Below are 19,021 nucleotides of genomic sequence, written 5' to 3'. Positions count from 1 at the left end.
TGGAGGAGGGCATGGCAACCCACTCCAGTATTCTTGCCTGGAGAATCCTATGGACAGAGGAGCCTGGCAGGCTACAGTCCATGGGGTTCTAAAGAGTCACACACAACCGAAGTGACTGAGCATGCATCCATGCAATTAGGTCCTGCCCTTGCAAGGCTTCTCTGTCGTCCCCTTCTCCTTCTGCCTTCAATCTTTCCCAGTATCAGGGTCTTTTCCAATGAGATGACAGAGGATGTGATGGTTGGATGGCATCACCGGCTCAATGGACATGAGTTTGAGCAAACTCCAAGAGCTGGTAAAGGACAGGGAAGCCTGACATGCTGCAGTCCATGGGGTCACAAAGAGTTGGACACGACTGATCAACTGAACTGAACTTGCAAAACTTCCCACAAAAGCACCAACTATCTCACAGGTTTTGGCCACAGGGCTTTCTAGAAAGTGGGAGGAGCTTTCTCAGCCTGCAGGCAAAGGCAGCCTTCAAGGTTGATACCCTAGAGAAGTCTCACCCAAAGGGAGATGGGGGTTTCTGGGCATGGGTCCTGCCTCCCCTTGGAGGACAATTCTGTGGTATGTTCTGCACAGCCCCTCAGAGCTCCCCGGCAGGACTGACCCCAGGTTGCCCAGAGCAATTCAGCTCCTCTTTGGCTTTGCTTCCTTCCTCACTGCATCTGGTGGCTTCCCAGATGGCAGTAGTGGTAAAGAACCTGTCTGCCAGTGCAGGAGGTGCAAGAGACTTGGGTTGGATCCCTGGATCAGGAAGATCTCCTGGGGGAGGGCATGGCTGCCCACTCCAGTATTCTTGCCTGGAGAATCCCATGGACTGAGGAGCCTGGCGGGCTACAGTCCATGGCGTCACAAAGAGTTGGACACGACTGAGCAACTTAGCATGCATGCACTGCCTCTGACTCCTACTTTCTGGGACCACATCCTAGATCATTCACCTCTTCCAAGTGCCAAGTTCTGGTTTCAGGACTCTGGTTTGGGGGAACTCAAACCAAGACACCCTTTTACAGCTGGCTGTGGCCTGGGGCTGTGAGAGGTGGTGTCTCTCCTGAGATGCTGTTGGTTCTGGACCAATCCAGGCGACATTTGACTGAGACTTTTTCTAAGTGACCTGCCAAGTTCAAGGATCAGCACTTAAAACGCGGACCTGCCATTTCCCTCGCTCCAAATCCCATCCACTCACTTATCTAGTAACATGCTAGGTCTCCTGCAGGGGAAGCCAGAGACCTCGGTCAACCCAGGGTTGGATGTGAAGGCCAACGGCCAGCGGTGGTGGCCTCTGTGCTGTTGAGAGGGGCCCTCCACGTCCTCAGGGGGAGGGTGATGGGAGAGCCCCCCAACACCCAATGCCTGTGGTCGTTTGGGTGGAAATCCTGACTGTGACGTCCTTCTCCCTTCAAACAGCCTCGTGCTGCCCCAGAGAGTCCGCGGTAGGCCTGAGGCGCGGCGGAAACATTCCTGTTTGTAAATCCCGTAAACACTCCAGTTTCCTAGTGCCCTCTGCCAGGTGGCTCGGGGCCTTCCAGACCTCGCACCTCCAAGATGCACATTTTTCCAGAAAAACAAACAAGTGGATGCAGAGGTGAGCCTGGCCCACTTCCCCGGGGAAGGCCTGGCCAGCTGGGGTGGAACGCCCTTCAGGCTGCGGGGGGAGAAACTTCTCCTCACCAGTTGTGATGAGGCCTCTCTCGGGGCCTCGAGCGGGTGCAGAGGACACAGATGTGGCCCCCGCTCCTAGACCCCATGGTGTGAGAGGGAACCAGACAGGGTCCGCCTCCCTGTGATCCTGCTGGTAATCGCTAAGACCCTCCAGGGGCCAAGGAGGTGCCACCAAGGGTGTTAGCCATTGTGCTAACTGGTCTATACAAACGATGCCATTGACTCTCCAGGACCAACCTCGGGTGGGTGGTGTTTCGGATTTTCTCAGTTCCAACACCCCCTCAACTGGAAGACCTGGCACTACTTTCACTGAGAGCATTTTAGGGAAAGAAAGAAAGATCCCCTCATTCAATATGTGCATTTAATTGAGATGCACCCAGATTTCTAGGGATTTCTCTATAGCTCAGATGGTAAAGAATCTGCCTGCAATGCAGGAGACCTGCGTTTGATCCCTGGGTTGGGAAGATCTTCTGGAGAAGGGCATGGCAACCCACTCCAGTATCCTTACCTGGAGAATCCCATGGACAGAGGAGCCTGGCGGACTACAGTCCACGGTGTCGCAAAGAGTTGGACACGACTGAGCAACTACCACTACCAGATTTCTATGAAAAACATGGGTCTCAGGTTGCAGGGAACATTGCCCCCATTTTACAGATGAGGACACAGAAGGTCACAAATGCTGAGTTGCTCACCCCGAGCCACACAGCAGGGAGTGCCCAGCAGGGTTGTCTGGACCCAAGCCAGCTGACCGCAAACTCCAGCTCTCACCCCTTCACAGTGGCAGGTGGGGCTGGTGGGGAATTGTGGCAAACCCCGCGTGACCCTGAGTGGGGGCCGTGGGCAGGCAGGTGGGTTGGGGACATGTTTACAGAGTACTGACGGGCTGGGCTGGGAGAGGCAGAGGAGACCTGCCAGAGGGCAATGTGCAGGGCAGATGGGCAGAGATGTGCAGGGTGGGATTGGAGAGGCATCAAAGGGCGGAGTGTCCCAGAAGGCACAGGGATGAAATAGAAGCAGGCTTCCCAGGTGGAAAAGTGAAGTCACTCAGTTGTGTCCGACTCTTTGCAACCCCATGGACTGTACCCTACCATGCTCCTCCGTCCACGGAATTTTCCAGGCAAGAGTACTGGAGTGGGTTGCCATTTCCTTCTCCAGAGGATCTTCCTGACCCAGGGATCGAACCCAGGTCTCCCACATTGTAGGCAGACGTTTTACCATCTGAACCACAAGGGAAGTCCTTTCAGATTCTTTACCACTAGTGACGCTGCTGCTGCTGCTAAGTCACTTCAGTCGTGTCCAACTCTGTGAGACCCCATAGATGGCAGCCCATTTCCTTCTCCAATGCATGAAAGTGAAAAGTGAAAGTGGAGTCGCTCAGTCATGCCTGACTCTTAGCAACCCCATGGACTGCAGCCTACCAGGCTCCTCCGTCCATGGGATTTTCCAGGCAAGAGTACTGGAGTGGGGTGCCATTGCCTTCTCTGACTAGTGACGCTAGTGGTAAAGAATCTGATTGCCAGTGCAGGAGACCTGAGAGATGTGGGTTCGATCCCTGGCTTGGAAAGATCTCCTGGAGAAGGGCATGGCTACCCACTTCAGTGTTCTTGCTTGGAGAATCCCATGGACAGAGGAACCTGGCGGGCTACAGTCCGTGAGGTCACAAAAGAGTCAGATAGGACTGAAGCGACTTAACACTCAGGATGGAATGGTGCCCCTTGAAATTGTGGTTGTTGTTGTTTTGCCGTTTAGTTGATGAGTTGTGTCTGACTCTTTGCGACCCCATGGGCGGTTGCCCACCAGGCTCCTCTGTCCATGGGATTTCCCAGGCAAGAATACTGGAGTGGGCTGCCATTTCCTCCTCCAGGGTATCTTCCAGATCTGAGTCTCCTGCATCGGCAACTGGATTCTTTCCCATTGAGCCACCAGGGAAAATTGAACAACTGGAAATCCCACCCCCAAAGAGCAGCAGACGGGGCTCCTGCAGGTTCTGTCCACATGACCGCTGTGCCGTCTAGGACGAGGTTTCGCCCCTATCTGGGCTCCGTCTCCGAGTCTGGGACCGAGATGACCTCCCGGGCCTGGACCCTCCCGCTGCGTAAGCTCCCGTTCGTGCCTCTGCTCGTGCTGTGATCAGAGTCACCATCTTCTTTCCTCTCAAGGGTTCAGGTTGGACCATAAATCTGAGGGTCAGACTTCTGAGGCCCTGCAAGGTTTTTCAGCTGCCCGCCTACCCAGGACAGGGCAGACATAGGCAAGGCTGAAGTCTGGGAGGACTGATGTTTCTAGAATGTTCCACCCCTGCTTCCAGTGTCTCCCTATCAACACACACACACCACACACACACAGACATACCCACTCACAGACACATACACACCACAGACACCACACACACACACACACACACACACACACATGTACAGTCACAGACACACATATTTATGCACACACACACCACACACTCATACAAACACACATGAGCACATACCACACAGACACATTCTTTCACACACACAACACAAGTTACACAGACATACTCTCTCTCTCTCACACACACACACACACACACACACACACACTTACTTAGCCAACCCTAGAGACAAAAGTATGACTGACCACAGATAGGCCCCCTGCCACACTCAGCATTGTCTGACACACCTTGGCAGAGCCCCAGGGCCCAGGGGAAGGGTCTCTTCCAGGCCATATTTTCCTTCATAGCCAGATTGTCCCTTTTAAAAGGAAAATATGCTTTCAAATTTTAGAATATCTAGTAGCTTTTCTTCCTCAGTGTTTGAAAAGAATCTCTTTCAAACTAACTGGGGTGAGAAACGCCTCTCGCATAAAATGTTTACCCTGAGTGCCTTCCGTGGAATCTCTGTGATTCCCCCCCTCCTGGGAAAGTCTGCCTGTTGAGCTGGGGGCAACCTCGGCCTGGGAGACCACATTGACCCCCAACTTGAAGGAGGAGGAGCCAGCCAGGGCCCCGAGAGCCCATCCCAGGGGAGACCCCAAGGTAGGCAGTCTGGGGGTGCAGGTTGAAAGAGGCTTGGTTGAGCTCCATTTCAAAGCCTGTGTTTGGGGGAGAGGGCGGAGGAAGGCTTTGTCCAGCCTGGTGGCCAAGTACACACCCCCTGGAGGGGGGTTGTGGGTGACCTTCCTGCCTGCCCACACCCCCTCACCACCCCCTCAAAACGGCCCGCAGAAGCCTGGCTGGAGCGCTGGGCCTGGGCCTGGCCTCCGAGGATAAATCAGAGCCGTCAGTGTGGTAGCAGCTTGATTAAAGTTCAAGGGTTTAATAGATCATTTAAAAAACCCCAAATTACTCCCACCCCTGGCCCAGCCACCTGGCCCGCTGCCCCCGGTGCTCAGCGGCTCCCGGCCCGCCCCGTCGAGGCCCGGCCAGGCCGAGGTTCCTGCCTATTCCCGGAGGACGCCGGCCGCTGAGCGAGACCCACATTCTCAGCTGCATTTAATCTGCCCTGAGACAGGCTGGCGATGAGAAAATGCAAGGGCGAGGCACGTGAGGCGAGACACGGGGAAGTTGGACAGTTGGCCGGCTTTGTTCACTGGGTAACCTGGAGCCGGGCCAGGCTCGGAGGGGCTCCCCTGGCAGCAGAAGTCTGTTCCAATTAATCGTGTTTAACCATTCTAATCACACTTTAGCACATTAATCCTATTTTCAATCCAAAACACATCTGAAACAGCGGCATGTGGGCCTTTTTATGGGAACCGCAAATCAGATGTAACGGAGAGACACAGGACCCTCGTCTGCTCTGCACTTTCACTGAACTTAAACTTAATAAAATATGGGACTGGCTTGTGGTTGGATTTACTGCACAATGCTGATGCTTTCACATATAAATAGATCCCTTAAGTGACTTAAAAACCTGTCAGAGAGCGCAGTGAAAATTTGATTATAAGGGAACCAGCGCTGGGTTTTCTCCCCCTCCTCCCGACGATGACACGGCAGGTCTGGTGGGTGGGTGGGTGGGTGTGGGGGCCGCCTGGCTCACTGAACCAGAGGTGGCGATGCGCAGGGAGGCTCGGGACGCTGGTGCTGAGCGGCCTTGTAAAGGGGTTTATGGAGCTGTAATCTTGAAAACTTGATAAACCTCAAGCACCTCATCTTTGACGTTCCTGTCGAGTTTCTCAGGCGGTTTGACGGGAAGGACTGCAGCAAGTCTGCAGACTGGGGCGGGGGGGTGGGGGTTGTGTTCCGTGCTGTCTCTCCGGCCGAAGGCCAGGAGGAGGGAAGAGAAAGAAGATGCCCTGAGCTGCCAACAGCTAGCCACACCCAGTCTAATAGTCTAATGCCCGCCTTTCAACAGCAGAGCATGCTTCCCAAGGGAGATGCTGCTGAAGGTCAGAGCGGAGAGGTGGGGAGAGTGCCAAGGGGAGGGCTTCCTCCAGCCTGGCCCGGGCCCTTCCTTCGTCAGGTGGGCCCTGAAGCACACAGCAAAGCGGAATTTATGCCGCCTGAGACCCTGTTCCCTTTTCCTGTGAGGCCTTGGTCTAGTAGCTGTCTCGTTCTGGAATAATAATCACTTTGCTTTTTATCTTAAGCCCAGTTAGAAGTGTGTAAGCAGTTGGGTTGCTGCAGTTATGGGAAGAAATAACTTACATCTGAGTGAAAACATTGCTACATCAATATTTTCACGTTGAACCAACAGTTCATCATGTTGGGTGCAATGGCTTGAGAGGTCAGAGTCCTGGTTCAAATCCTACCTCTGCCCAGCTGTGTGCCCCTGAGTGAATTACTTAATTTCCCAAGCCTCAGTTTCTTCATCCACAAAATGGGGCTGCCAAGAATATTGATGTGGTGAATTTTTTTTTTTTAATTTGAGGATTAAGTCAAATGATTAATATACGGCCTGGCCTTAAGGAAGCTGGTTGAATGGCATCATGGACTCAATAGCCATGAGTTTGAGCAAACTCTGCGAGATAGTGAAGGACAGGGAAGCCTGGTGTGCTTCAGTCCATGGGGTCAAAAAAGGATTGAGCGACTGAACAACAGAAACAGAAATGTCAGCTACCACTCCTCCCACCCCTAAAAGTCAAGGATAAAAACGTTTAGGTTTCCTCATTTGTTAAATAGAGCACTGACTTCTGGCATGCAAGGCAAGGTTGGCAAGGTGATTAAGGGAGGTAACATCTGAAAACGTATATGCTTGGTGGACGTTGGTTCAATCAGATAGACATTATCTTTAGCACTTTACAATAAGACAGGTATATAATAAAATTACTTAAATAGAACTTTAAAATTTTTTAAAAGAAAGAGGGGACGCAATGAGATCAAATATCCTGGCTAATATAATTGTATTTGAGCATTGAACTTGGCACTGGGTTTCTGGAAAAAGGCAAAAAGGGAAATAGGACGAAGTAAGTCATCCTCGTTATTCATTTATTCAGTTAATCAATTCTGCAAGCACTCACTTAAGGCGTACTATACACCAGAAACTGCTTTTGGCAAAGGAGAAGGGAAAGGTTATTGATTCTTCAGGCCCAGATTTCTCCAAAAACTACACTGTAGCTCAGTTTCCCAAGTTGGCTCTTCTAGAAGATTCAGCCTTCTAGAATGATTTTTACAGGGGGTAGAGAAGCTTTCCTATAAGCAGCTACTTAGTGAGCTTCAACCCAAAGTCAGTCAAGGCTTTTTGGCACGGGCAATGCTTTAAAATCAATTTCCCAATATGCAATCCCTGCCTCCTCTCTGTCTGAAACAGTACAGGTTTCAGGGATGTGATGGAAAGAAATGTTTGCAGAGAAGCAAATTCAATGCCCCAGTCTTAATTTGGATCCGGGGTGGGAGTTATCAATTCATGCTAAATAAAATACTCAACAGTTCATATTGTGTTAGGAAGTGGGGAGAAAAAAAACAAAGATGCTGCAAAGCACTTGGATGGGAACCAGGATTAGAGTCTGATGTTTGGCTTTCTAAGTAAACACGTCTAGCTTTTTATTTTACAAATAACAATCTGGAAAGATGCATTAGGGAATCTAAATGCAAAATAGAAATGAGTTTATCCAGGTAAGTAAGGTTTTATTAAACAATTTAATTCATTCCAGTTCCTTTGGAAGAAACTGTGGGTTATGGTTAATGTATTGAATCAGACAGAAAATGCATTCATGAAGCCACCTGCATTTAATATACAACTGTCAGAAAACTGCTCACCAGCCCTTTCCCAGAGAGCAACAAGCTGAAGTAGATTTTATTTGGGGAAATGCAACAACAGAAATGGTCAACGAATATTCAAAGCAAAGACCATCTCAAGCTGGAATGTTAGCAGCTGAGAATGTGAATGAGGACTTTGGAGCACCAAGGACCTCTCACAATTCTCACCACTTTCAAATGTGCCGGAAAGAGATTTTTCAGATGGGGAGAAAAGGGAAAGCAACAACAACAAAAAAAGCCAACAGGAATGAAAACACAGGTCCCTGCAGATACCATGACAAAAATAAATCAACTTATGAAATAAGTCTGTAACAGCCACGCTCAAACCAGGAAATGCTCAGAACAAGTATAATCATTTTATGAGCATGTTAAAAAAAAAAAATCCTCTACTCTTATACTGCTCATTACTGGGAAAGCTAGATGGCTTTGCATGGACATTTTTGCTCTGTTTGGTGCCCCTGGTATTCATGGTTTCAGAACAGGTATTTCCCAAGTCCTTTGGCAAAAGAAAAGTCATTGCTTTTTACATTAAGGGGTTTACCAGGCATCTGGTAAGAAGCAATAAAATTATCCGTGATTACAAGTACACACGGAGGCTCGGGAACACAGTCGTTCTCTGTGTTGGCGCTCTGCTACACTGAGCTATTTCCTCAAACACCTTCTGATGGTTCCTCCTACATTTTCTGAAAGTCCCCTAGTTGCTCTTCAACCCAGTCCTTCCTGTTTTAAAATGTTACCTTCTATCTGGGCTTTTAACTCAGATCATGCCTGCCACAGGATGGGCCTGAAAGGACTGGATCAGATGTAACCCTGGTGAATAGGAAGTAGTACTGCTGCTGCTGCTGCTAAGTCCCTTCAGTCGTGTCCGACTCTGTGCGACCCCATAGACGGCAGCCCACCAGGCTCCTCCATCCATGGGATTTTCCAGGCAAGAGTACTGGAGTGGGGTGCCACTGCAAAAAGCAGCCTGGCAGTTCCTCAAAAAAGTAAACATCGAATTACCATAGGATCCAGCAGTTCCACCTCTGGGTATATTCCCCAAAGAATGGAAAGTAGAGACATGAGCAGATGTTTGTACACTCATATTCGTAGCAGCATTATTCACAATAGCCGAAAGGTGGAAACAGCCCATGTGTCCACGGATGGATGGACAGATAAACAAAATGTGGTTTATTCACATGATGAACTATCGTTCGGCCTTAAAAAGGAAGAACATTCTGCCGTATGCTACAACGCAGATGAACCTTGAGGATATTATCCTGAGTGAGATAAGCCAGTCGCAAAAAGACAAATCCTGTATGATTCCATTTATACGAGGCACTTGGCATAGTCAAGTTCATAGGGACAGAAAGTTGAAGGGTGGTTGCCAGGTGCTAGGGGGAGGTGGGAATGGGGAGTGAGAGTTTGATGGGTACAGAGTTTCAATTTGACACGATAAAAAGAGTTCTGGAGATGAATGGGTGATGGTTGCAAAAGAGTATAAATGTACCCACGCGTGCCACTGAACTGTATGCTTAAAATGTAAATATGAGTGAAAGTGAAAGTCCCTCAGTCATGTCCGACTCTTTGTGACCCCATGGACTTTACAGTCCATGGACTTCTCCAGGCCAGAGACTGGAATGGGTAGACTTTCCCTTCTCCAGGGGATCTTCCCAACCCAGGGATCGAACCCAGGTCTCCCACATTGCAGGCAGATTCTTTACCGGCTGAGCCACAAGGGAAGCCCAAGAACACTGGAGTGGGTAGCCTAAATGTAAATATTAAAATGGTATCATGCTACATCAATTTAACCCTGAGAAAATAAACCGTTTCTTAACGATCTTCACAGAAGTTCCACTGGGTGGCATGTCGAGTTCTCAGAATTAGAAAAGAGGAAGAAGATGAGACTGGACACCAGGCCCGAGGGCTTGGTACACAAGGAGCCAAGCCAAGGTGGGCGCCCAGTAGGGAGTAGTGTTTCAGGAAGCAGAGCTGGCCCTGCTTTGAGATGATAGCAGCTGACGTTAATTCAGCTTTGAGTGTCCAGAGCAATTTCATCTCTATTATTTCATTAGCGTCTTGGAACAATCTTGGGAGGTCAGTCATATTATCACCCCATTTCAATGATGAGAGAGCCAGTGAGGCTCATGTACAGGAACTACACCCCAGAGCAGCGAGGAAGAATAGAATGGTGCTGGGGGTTGGTGATGGACAGGGAGGCTTGACGTGCTGTGGTCCATAGAGTCACAAAGAGTCGGACACGACTGAGCAACTGAGCTGAACTGAACTGAACTGGGAGACCCTATTATAGGGGACCTTTCTTCTTAATACCTCAGTGCCTCCAAGAGGAGAACCAAAGAAGCTCCTTGGCCTCTCAGCCTCCTCCTCTTCCAGGAAGCCTTCCCAGAGTGCACACAGTCCAGATGACACATATCCCTCGTGAGGATGAAGTGATTGTCAGCCATTCACAGGGCTTTAGTGGTCAACACAGAAGGACACAGCTTGCTTCCTAGAAGTGTCCACTTAGTTCTGCCTCTACCATCAGACTACAAGTTCTCAAGAGCAGGCACCTTCCCTTGGGTTATCTGCTGTGCCTAGCACAGTGCTGGGAGCACAGTGAGGGCTCAAAGTGCTTATAAATAGGTAACAGACTAATGGGGGATGCTCAGGAGCCGTCTTCTGTGGTGGTTCCTCTAACCAAGCTTGCAGGGGGAAGCTTTGACCTGGTCCAGAGGGACTGGCTTGGAAGGAGCACTCCATGTGCAACGCAGCCACCTCCCTCCCCAAGGGCTCAGGGCAAAGACGGAAAGAATCCTCCGTGCCAGGACCTTTCACACACAGCCCTGTGTAGTCCTCACCTTGCCGTGGGGCCTGTTTCCCATCGTGCAGAGGAGCATGGGGAGGTCAAGGTCAAGGCCTCGCCAAGTACAGCTTCAAGGAGGCCAGGGCTGCCTGCTTCAAGGCTCTTCCTGCCAGACACTGCTGCTGTGCTGGCTAGAGTAGGGGCAGGGCACGAGGTCAGAGGTGACTGCGGGGAGTGGGGGCGGGGGCTGGTGGGGGATGAGGGGGTGGGGGAGCAGCAGGCAGGAGGATGGGGATGGGAACCCCTCCTGGAGTTCCTTCCTGGGATCAGGTTAGGGGGTGAGGGTGGGGTGCCTACCAGGTCCCGAAGGGCCCTCAAGGTACAACCAAAGGGCTAAGCACAAAGTCAGAGACGGGTTCAAATTTCAGAGTGCCCCCAATTAGCCAAGGGACTGGGGGTTCCATGTAACATTAGTTTCCTCATTTGCAAACATAGACTATATAGAGACGATCTCCTTCCTCTGGAAGAATGGGAAAAAATGAGCTTGCAGGCGCCACAGGGCTTGGCACACAGTGGTGTTCCGCCAGTGTTTGCTGAATGACTATTAGACAGCCAGACGGCTGTGTGGGCCCTCGGGACCTAGGGCTCACAAGATCACTCTGTCACGTGACTGTGGGCTTTATAAGCACTTTGCTGATTTACTCTGGGGAGCCTGCGAGATGTGTTGGAAGACAGCTACCTGATTGTACGGGAGGAAACGGAGACTCTGAAGGTGACCCGACTTGTACAAGGTCTCAGGGCTGGTGTGGGAGGGGCTGCATTTCTGACTGGGGAGTCAGGGCTCACGGTGCCCCTTAGAGAAGAGGGCCGCTGGCTGCCTTTCCCTGCAAAGTCAGAGAAGCCGGAGGAGGCCATGCCGCGCCTTTCTAAAGTAGACCCAGCTCCTCGGCTCTGTGTGGCCGGTCCTGGTGAGACACGTGTGCTGTAATCATGTCCTTACTCAGTGAGGTCTCCTTGGGTCTTCCAAGACGGGGCTCCGGTGCTGCTCTTGTCTGGATCCAGAATGCCCAGCCCCGTGTCTGCCATACAGATGCTCAGTGGATGCCTGGATGAATGCATGAAGTGAAAGAACAAATGAATGTCCATATGAATTGTCAGTCCTTTAAAAAGTATTTTTTTTTTTTTTAGTTTTATTTTTTGGTCCTGTGGCATGCAGGATCCTAGTTCCTGGACCAGGGATTGAACCTGTCCACTTAACCACTGGACCACCAGGGAAATCCCCCAAATGGTTCTAGCTTTTTTTTTTTCTGGAGTGGGATGCGTGGAACACAGCCTGCTCAGCATCATGCTTCATTCATTCAAAGGAGGTTTAAGCTGGATGTCTTGCAGAGGGCATGGGGTTAGGTTAGGCAGGACAATTCCTGCAGCCCTGAGTGGTAGACATGGTGGGGCCAAGGGAGGGAGAAAGGTAAACCCAACTGAGAGAAAGAGGAGGTCTGTGAGGCTCGGACTGGAGAGCTCCTTTGGCAAGAGTAACAGCAGGGTCAGCTTCAAGGGAGATGACCTGGGCAGGCGCACAGCGCTCCACGCTCAGAAGGGCCCTGTGCTTGGTTTACTGCTTGCCTGCTGTCCTCTTGAAATTCTTAATTTTGGAACAAAATCCCCGCATTGTCATTTTGCACCAGGTCCTGCAAAGTATGAATCTGTTCACAGATAAGAGGAAAGACACAGTGCTGGAAACTTTTACCTTCTCCTTCCACATGCTTCTGGAGGCCTGAGTGTGTAAAGCCTGTCTCCCCACGTGGATGGTCACTCCTCTCTGCAGGGAGGATCAGATCCAAGTTCTTGGAAGCACCTGGGGCAGGGTCAGAATGAGGGTGAGATGCTTGAGACCCTTGTCTCAGGCACCAAAACTAAGAGACCAAACAATATTCAGTAATCAACATAAAGAATATCTTAATGTAGTATTTTAAAATCTAAATGAATGCCAAAACTCCATGATGAGCAAAAAAATCAGATTTTTATATTTACTGGATAAGAACATGAGGGTGCTGAGTCATACTGGGGCCAAAGGCAGAAGGAAAAATGTGCCCTGATAAACATATTTTTACATACTTTTCAACTGTTAACTTTTTTTCCCAGAAAAATTAAAGTGGTTTAAAAGTTACTGAAAAATTGGAAACTAGGTGTATTAAAACTCACAAGATTATCTTAAGCTTAAATACTTTATTACTATTCCAAACAGAATTTACTATAATTTTATTTTTTTGATTGTAAGGAAAGCAAACTCATCAAAAATATTTTTAAAAACTTACCTGAAACTAGCACAACATTGTAACTCAACTATACTTCAATTAAAAAAAAAAATGCTGCACTTCCCTGATGGTCCAGTGGTTAAGACCCAGTGCTTTCACTACAATGGCTATGGGTTCAGTCCCTGGTCCAGGAAGTTCCACATACTACTCGGTGCAGCAAAAAAAAAAAAAAAAAAAAAAAATATATATATATATATATATATATATAAAACAAGTAAATTACTTGTTTGCTAATCTCACTTTCAGCAAAGAGAATTGCCATGTTTGACAATTTCTTTTGACCAAGTGACAATTTAAAAAAGTTTTAAATACACTTCAGCTTACTCATGGAGAAGGCAATGGCACCCCACTCCAATACTCTTGCCTGGAAAATCCCATGGATGGAGGAGCCTGGAAGGCTGCAGTCCATGGGGTTGCTGAGGGTCTGACACGACTGAGCGACTTCACTTTCATGCATTGGGGAAGGAAATAGCAACCCACTCCAGTGTTCTTGCCTGGAGAATCCCAGGGATGGGGAGCCTGGTGGGCTGCCGTCTATGGGGTCGCACAGAGTTGGACCTGGCTGAAGTGACTTAGCAGCAGCAGCAGTAGCAGCAGCTTACTCATTCTGCTTCAAGTTTTGTTACTTTTTTCACTGCAGATTTTTATATTAATTTTGATTTTTTAAACATTGTGGTGCAATATTATTTCTCAGGAGTTATTGTTTAGCCAGTACAAAATTTCTGTTTGGGACAATGAAAAAGTTCTGGAAATAGGGTGATGATTTTACAATAATGTGAATGTGCTTAATGCCACTGAATTGTCCACTTAAAATGATTAAACTGGGAATGTTATGGATATTTTGCACAATAAAAATAATATTATTTCCCTTGATTGCTGAGTTTTTCAGATCCTCCTTAAATTTACACTTAACCTAAGTGCCTCATTCACCCTAGTCCAGCCCTAACCAAGATGCAGAGGCTCCAGGAGCAAAGCTGAGACAACCAGGATGTACCACTTACATTGTTGAAGATAAAAAATGATTCTGAATTTGCGCTGGCAGCAGGTGAGTACAAGAGAGAGGTTAGATTTAATCAGTGCCCATGCTTCAGATGAACAACAGAAGTAGTAATAAACGGTGGGTCCTTGTCTTCACAGAGAAGAGACATAAAGCTTATAAGGTGGGGATGATTTCCAACATCAATGATAACATCTATTTGATAATGTGTTTATTGAGCACTTACCACATAGCAGGAATTGAACTAATGCTTTGCTTGCATTCTTTCATTTAATCCCCACAACAGCACAACGCAGCAAGAGGCTCCTATTATCCTCACCTGCAGACAGGTAAGACAGAGGCAAAGACATGTGAAGGAAATGGCCTAAGGCAACACCACCAGTGAATGGCAGGCTGGGAACTAGAAGCCACGTCCCCACCATCCTGCTCTTAACCTCTATCCCCTCATCACCTCTCATATTGTCACTAGCTACCAGGTGACAGTGCCCACTCACATCCCAACAAGATCGCTGTTCTTTTCATTCTTTTAATCATTTATGCACTTTTTCATCCAACAGACAGATTGGCTCTGAGCTGAGCATTGTAGGAAACATGAAAGTGATCTACCCAGAATCTTGACTTTAGAGGGTTTGGGGCCCAATAGAAGGTAAAAGGGGGACTTCCCTGGGGGCTTAGGGGTAAAGAATCTACCTGCAAAGTGGGAGACATGGGTCAGATCCCTGGGTCAGGAAGATCCTCTGGAGAAGGAAAGGGCAACCCACTCCAGTCTTCTTGCCTGGGAAATCCCATCGACAGAGGAGCCTGTTGAGTCATGGGGTCACAAAGACTTGGACTTAGCAACTAAATAACAACAAAGGTAAAGGGTGTAAAGACATTTGGCCAGGCTGAAAAAAAGATACAAAAAGTTAGGTATGGATGAAGCATAGCACAAACCCAAATTGGGAGAGGTCAAAATTAACCGGGGCCATTAGGCTGGGCTTCCTGGAGGTGGTGGCTTTGCAGCCATTCTGGAAGCCTGCACAGACTCACAATATCCAAACTCCATGAGGACATCTTGCCACTAGGTAAGAGGACAGTGTGGGATACTGGCTAGAGCAGGGAGTGGGTCTTCTGCACTGTGGTTCTGGTCTGTTCTCTTCCTCTAGCCTCCTAAGATCTTGGGCAACTCACCTACCAGTCCTGCAAGAACTCAGCTTCTTTGTCTGAAAAAAAAAAAAAAAAGAAAAAAAAAGCAAGCCTGACCACACCATACTGGCTTTCCATTCTGAAAGAGAAAGGAGAAAACATACATCAAATGCCTAACACATGTGTCAGAGAGTAAAATATTTTGTGTCTGGAGATGAAAACAAAGACACTTAATCATTTTTTTTAGAGTATGTAAAATTGCCTGGTCAAAGTGAATGAATACATATGAGCTGGAAAGGATGGAGTTGGTTGCTATGCTCTATTACTTCCCACAGTTCACTGTAGCTTAAATATTTGTCCAGTATTTATATTGCATAAATTCCTTTAACGTATTTGTGGGTCCTCCTGATTATAAAAATAGCAGAATAGGTAACTGCATAACCAAGAGAGGTCCTTGAGTATTTGGTGTGCCTCGTCTTTTTCCCCTCTTGCATTGACAAGCTGGAAAGGTGGGTGTGTTCTTCACCCTAAACCTTTAGCACTTTCCTCAGGAGCAGCAAATGGGCTGTGGCCATGCCTCCTGCTTGCCTGCCATACATGAGGAGTTTGAAAATGTGTCTGCAAAGAGTATAGGAATTCTTGTTGCAGCTCAGCTAAGAGGCAAGTTATCATAAGAGAAGGTGGGAAGTGAGGGGGCAGGAGCTGGCCCACCAGCCTGAGGGAGAGCTAGACCAGCCCTGGGGATAGACCACCTCCAACCTTTCAAAATACATGTTTTGATCTCTACTAGTCACTTTAGTGGCCCCTCAGCTTCCCACCCGCTCTGCTCTGCCAACTTCTGGACCTACTTACAAACCAACTCCTCTGAACAGCCCACAGGGCAAACCCTCTAAGACAGAGCTGATGGGGTTGGCCAATCACCAGTCAGCAGCCTTCTTGGTGTCTACCCTCGTCCAATCAGCAAAGGCCAGGGTGGAAACACTGGGGGGTGCTCTGCCTATCAGGGTGAAGTGTCTGCCTCTGGTCCAATCACTTAAGGCTGGGTAAAAACATTGTGGGATACTATGAAGAAGACTTGGTGTGGGCAGGAACTTCTGGACAATTCAATGAGGAAGTTGTTTCTGGGTAGTTTCTCTTGGAGAGATAGAATTGTTGAGAAAAAAGTCAAGGAAGACTATATTTTACTTTCTCTAAATAATAATAATAATGAAGAAGAGGAGGAAAAATGTTGCTAACACATTTATTGATATGTAGGGGGTGCTCGGTCTTACATGCCTCTCTTATTTGATTAGCAAACTCTGCTAATTCATCCATTTGCTCCTCCAAATTCTCTACCCAATCCCTCTTCAATTCTGGCTGCTGGTGGGGCAGACATGGATGGAGCAGGTGGACAGGAGCCCCCTGGACTCTGGCTTCCTGTGGGGTTCAGCCAGTGAGAGGTGTCAAGGGGGCAGGAACAATGAGACTGGGGATCTGTACTCCCCGAACCCCTGCCCTGCAGAGCTGACCATGGCCCTGGACTGGGCTCTCCTCTCTCAAAGTGGCTGACTCCAGAAGAAGGTCCTTCTGGACTCCAGTAACTATGCCCTCCCTTCCCCACTGTCCTAATTTCTCAAGGCCTGCAGTAGTTACAGCTGGCTGTAACCCACTACTTTGTAATAGGCCCTTTGTATAAACTCTTTTTTAATAAATCCTAGAATTATCATATTTCAAAATTGCCACTTGTTTCTTACTGGGCCCTGATTGATCCCTCACCTCCCTGAGGGAAATACTGCTAGGTCTTCATTTGCATAGATTAGGAAGTCAATCCTTAGATAGGTTACAGGATTTGCCCAGTGTCACGGGGCATAAATGAAAGTGAGATTCCGAATCTAATCTGTCTGATGCCAAAGCCAAGCTCTTTGTCACGAAAGAGTATGCCAAGTGGTGTCACAGCCAGGCCTCTGTGGGTCACCGCCCAGGCACTGTCCACAGAGGTGACACCTTCATGCAATGACTGGAAATGGCTCCGGCAAGACTGAGCAGTGTGCGTGCATGCATGCCCAGCTGTGTCTGACTTTTTGTGACCCCGTGGTCTGTAGCCCCCCAGGCTCCTCTGTCCAGTGGGACTTCCCCGGCAGGAATACTGGAGTGGATTGCCATTTCCTCCTCCAGGGAATCTTCCCAGCCCAGGGATCGAACCTGTGTCTCTTGTGTCCCCTGCTTTGGCAGGCAGATTCTTTACGAGTTGAGCCACCGGAGAAGCCCCTAAGCAGCAGGACAAGCCAAGATCCAGGGGGAGGACGAGCGTTCTGAGCCTCGACAGGGAATCTCCCCAGGATGAAGAACATGGATGGAACTTCATATAAATAACAGACAGAGGAACAAAGGAAGAGGGCAGGGAGCAAGCCATGCTAAGAGGGGAAGAGGAAAAGGGAAACAGCGAAGAAATACAGCTCTGGCTGCAGACACTCAAGAATGTACCAGAAGACGGATGAATGCGGGAGCCGAAATCCTGCTGAAGGACAGTTGGACAAGTTAAGACGGGACTTTGCTGGGATTAACTGGGAGAGAAAAGAAGAGGACGAGAGGTTGTGGGGATGTTCTGGGGTTACCTCTAAGATGCTGCTGCTGACAGGAGGGGAAATGGGGGATTTGGGGGCCCAGTGGAATTGTCCCCACAGTGGGGGCAGCAACATGCTGTGTGAGAGCCCCATGCCTGGAGCAGATGGCCCGAGGCGGCCTGAGTGAATAGACTCCGAGGCCCACAGGAAGCCATCCTCCGTCCCAGCCGGAGGGAAAAAGGGCTGACAGGTGTGCTTGGACTACTGAGCGACAGGGACAAGGAGGGGACAGAGGGCAAGAGCTCCATGTGAGCCCCAGCCTGCAGAAGGCACTGGTGCGCCCAGGGTGGGGGGAAGGGATCATGTGGGCAGTGAGGGTGGGTGGGGGAAGGGCAATGATACGAAAGGGTCAGAATTTGGGCTGAAGGAAGGAGAAATTCTAATTGCTCAGAGGCCAGAAAGAAAAGGAAGTAGGGAAAAAGAAGTGAGAATAAAAAAGGGGCCATCTTTCAACTTTTACGACTGTTATGGGTTGAATTGTGTTCACCATGAAAGTTGTGTTGAAGTCTGAACCCCAGTATCTCAGAATGTGACCTTATGTGGAGATAGAGGCTCTTTAAAAAAAATTGATATGGGACTTCCCTGGTGGTCCAGTGGCTAAGACTCTGCACTGCCAAGACCAGGGGACATCCCTGGTGGACTAGCTGCTAAGACTCCGCACTGCCAATGCAGGGGGCCCAGGTTCGATCCCTGGTCAGGGAACTAGATCCCACATGTCACAGCTAAAAATCCTGCATGCCTCAACTAAGACCCAGGACAGCCAAAAAAAAAAAAAAGTAAAATTTTTTTAAAAATTATGATGTTAAAAAATTGATGTGCAATTGACATATAACATTGTGTTAGTTTTAAGTGTTCAGTTCAGTTCAGTTGCTCAGTCGTGTCCGACTTTGCTACCCCATGGACTGCAGCACGCCAGGCTTCCCTATCCATCACCAACTCCCGGAGCTTGCTCAAATTCAGGTCCTTTGAATCAGTGATGCCATCCAACCATCTCATCCTCTGTCATCCCCTTCTCCATGAGTCCTTCCAATGAATATTCAGGACTGATTTCCTTTCAACATGTGTATATCAGAAAATGATCACCAAAATAAGGTTAGTTACCATGCATCACCACACATTATCAAAAAATTTTTTCCCTGTAATGTTAACTTCTAAGATCAACTTTCTCAGCAACTTTCAAATGTACAATATAGTATTGTTAACTGTAGCTGTGGTGTGGGAGAAGACTCTTGAGAGTCCCTTGGACTGCAAGGATATCAAACCAGTCAACCCTAAAGGAAATCAGTCCTAAATATTCATTGGAAGGATGCTGAAGCTGAGGCTCCAATACTTTGGCCACCTGATGCAAAGAACTGACTCATTGGTAAA

The 19,021-nt window shown here is 48.6% G+C and overlaps 1 non-coding gene across 1 annotated transcript; it reads left to right on the top strand.

Moving 5' to 3' along the window:
* The first annotated feature begins 18,232 nt into the window (after window positions 1–18,232).
* TRNAG-GCC (transfer RNA glycine (anticodon GCC)) lies at window positions 18,233–18,355 on the top strand. The gene is made up of 2 exons: window positions 18,233–18,269; window positions 18,320–18,355. It is a non-coding gene; the product is annotated as a tRNA-Gly (tRNA).
* The last annotated feature ends 666 nt before the right edge of the window (window positions 18,356–19,021 follow it).

Source organism: Bubalus kerabau, chromosome 19, assembly GCF_029407905.1.
Source record: "Bubalus kerabau isolate K-KA32 ecotype Philippines breed swamp buffalo chromosome 19, PCC_UOA_SB_1v2, whole genome shotgun sequence".
Classification (NCBI taxonomy): Eukaryota; Metazoa; Chordata; class Mammalia; order Artiodactyla; family Bovidae; genus Bubalus; species Bubalus kerabau.
This window is presented reverse-complemented; position numbering and strand designations above follow the sequence as displayed.